Raw genomic sequence first — 3,471 nt, forward strand, 5'->3', positions numbered from 1 at the left:
GGAAAATTTATAGCTTTGCAAGCACACATCATGAAGAAATATGGGGCATACCTGTATAGCTTAATGACACAGCTTATAAAATTAGACAATGATCAAAAAAGGAACCAAAAATAGGGAGACAGAAGGAAATAACAAAGCTTAGAGCAGAAATCAATGAAGTGGAAACCCAAAAAACAATCCAAAAAGTCAACAAAAGCAGAAATTGGTTCTTTGAAAAAATAAACAAGATTGATAGACCATTGGCAAAACTTCCAAAGAAAGAGAGAGAAACTAGAGCCTGTATTAGAATTGAAAAGTGGGAGATCACTACAGATATTTTAGAGATTCAAAGGGTAATCAGAGACAACTTTGAGAAACTCTATGCCACCAAACAGGAAGAAATGGATAAATTCTAGGACTCTTCTAACTGTCCATGGTTGAATAAGGAGGATATAGCATATCTAACACCCCCAGCACCATTGAGGAAATTAGAACTGTAATCAAATGTCTGTAAAAAACAAAAACCCGAGCCCAGATGAATGAAATTTTTCCAACTATTCAAGATGTACTACTACCAATCCTGGTCAGGTTCTTTCATGAAATTAAAAAATTGGGAACTATTTCAAATAGCTTTTATGAAGCCAATATCACTTTGATACGAAAACCAGTTACAGATGCTGCTAAAAAGAAAATTAGGACCAAAATCCCTGATGAACACAAATACAAAGATCCTCAACAAAATTCTGGCAAATAGGATCCAATGCTTCATCAACAAGGTCATTCACTACAATTAAGTAGGTTTCATCCCAGGAATGCAAGTATGGTTTAGCATTCGTAGATATATCATCATAATACACAACATCAACAACAAAAAAATAAAAATAAAATGATCATATTAATAGACACAGAATAAACATTTGATAAGTTCCAACACCCATTTTTGATAAAAACTTTCAACAAGATGGGAATGAAAGGAACCTTTCTCAATATAGTTAAGACCATCTACCACAAGCCAATGGTAAATATTATCCTCAATGGAGAAAAACTAAAAGCTTTTCCTCTAAAATCTGGTACAAGACAGGGCTGTCATTTCTCAGCTCTCCTATTCAACATACTACTGGAAGTACTTGCTATAGCGATTAAGCAAAAAAAAAAATATCAAGGGAATCCAGATATAAAAGGAAGAAGTCAAGCTCTCACTATTTGCAGATGATATGATACTATATGGAAAACTCTAAAGACGCTATCAAAAAGCTTCTAGAAATAATAGATTTTTATTAGCAGTAAAAATAACCATGTGGCAGGCTACAAAATAACACAAAAATCAAGGATCTTATAGAGCAATAATGATAGGAAAGAAATGGACATTAAGAAAACAATTCCATTCATGTTAGTGTCACAGAACTAAAATATCTTGAAGTCAAATTGACTAAAGACATGAAGGACCTATACAAAGATAACTATAAAACCCTGCTCTAAGAAATAAGAGAGAGGACATTCAGAAGTGAAAACACATACCTTGTTCATGATTTGGCAGGATTAACATCATTAAAACGACAATACTCTGAAAAGCGTTGTGCAGATTCAATGTGATCCCTCTAAAGATACACATGACATTCTTCAAAGAAGTGGATCAAGCACTACTGAAATTCATTTGGAAGAAAAAACACCCTTGACTAGCTAAAGCAATCCTTGGGAAAAGGAATACGGGAGGCATTATTTTTCCCAATTCTAAACTGTATTACACAGCAATAGTTATTAAAACAGTGTGGTATTGGAATAATCACAGACCCCAGATCAGTGGAATAGGCTCGAGTACTCAGAGAATGTTCCCCAGACATACAATCTCCAAATTTTTGATAAAAGAGCATGAAATCCTAAATGGATCATGAAAAGCCTCTTCAACAAATGGTGTTGGCACAACTGGTTAGCCATTTGCAAAAAAGTGAACTTAGACCCCCAGCTAACACCATGTATGAAGATAAAATCCAGATGGATTTAAGACCTTGATATAAGACCAGAAAACATAAGGTATATAGAACAACATGTAGGTAAGATACTCTATGGCATTGAGACTAAAGGCATTTTTAAGGAGGAAACAGCATTCTCCAAACAAGTGGAAGCAGAGATAAACAGATGGTGCAGAAACTTCTGCATCTCAAAATAGTAATGCCCAGGATACAAGAGCCACCCTTTGAGTGGGAGAAACTATTCACCTAATATTCATAATATAAGGGGCTAATATCCTAAATATACAAGGCACTGACAGAACTTTAAAAGGAAAAAAATGTCTGATTCCCCTCAAAAAATGGGGAGAAGAAATGAACACTTTGTCAAAGAAGAAATAAAAATGGCCAAAAGACACATAAAAAATTCTCCACATCACTAAAATCAGAGAAATGCAAATCAAAACAGCTATGAGGTACCATTTCATGACATAGATTTGCACACATCACAAAGAATGAGAATATAGCGTGCTGGTGGGGATGTGGAGAGAAAGAAACTCTTATTTACTGCTGGTGGGAATGCAGTCTAGTCTAGTCTTTATGGAAAGCTATATGGAGATTCTTCCAAAACATGGAAATTGAGCTACATATGATCCAGCTATACCACTCCTATGGATATACCCTAGGAACACAAAAATACATACAAAAATGCTTTCCTCACAGCTATATTATTTGCAGCGCTATTTTCAATAGCAAGACTATGGAAACAACCAAAATGCATTTCAACAGATGAATGGCTAAAGAAACTGTGGTACATATATACAATGGAATATTATGCAGCCATCAGGAGAGAAGAAGTCATGAAATTTTCCTATGCATTGATGTACATGGAATCTATTATGTTGAGTGAAATAACTAAGCAGGAGAGAGATAGACACAGAATAGTCTCACTCATCTATAAGATTTAAGAAAAATAGAAGACATTTTTGCCTTATTTCTCAGAGACAAAGAAAGGATGTCTGGAATGTCAAGCTCATGACATGAAGCTCACAACAAAGTGTGGTGAAAGCAGTTTGAGAAATAACTACACTGACGACTATCATAACAATGTGAATGAATTAAGGAAGTGGAAAGCCTGTGTAGAGTACAGGCAGGATAGGGTTGGGAGTAGGGAGAATTGGGACATTGGTGATTATTGGGTGAAGTTGCACCTGTGAAGTTGGGTGTTCTTTACATGATTGAAACCCATTGACAATAATATTTGTAATCAAGGTGTTTAAATAAAGATATTAATAAAATAATTAAAAGTAAAAGAAATAACATTGAGTGAAAACCTTTATTAAAATGTACAGAAATTCAGCATGGCACAGTCAATTCCTGTTTAACTTGTATAAAACTGTCATCTTCGAAGAAGCATATAGATTTTTTAAACATTTCCAAATAAATTGCATCACTATGATTACTCTGCCATAGTGATTCCACCCGTCATTACTCCCTAATGTATAAGAATAAAAATGTGTATATAAATAATAGTTCTATATATATA

Source organism: Suncus etruscus, chromosome 9 (genome assembly GCF_024139225.1).
Source record: "Suncus etruscus isolate mSunEtr1 chromosome 9, mSunEtr1.pri.cur, whole genome shotgun sequence".
Taxonomy (NCBI): Eukaryota; Metazoa; Chordata; class Mammalia; order Eulipotyphla; family Soricidae; genus Suncus; species Suncus etruscus.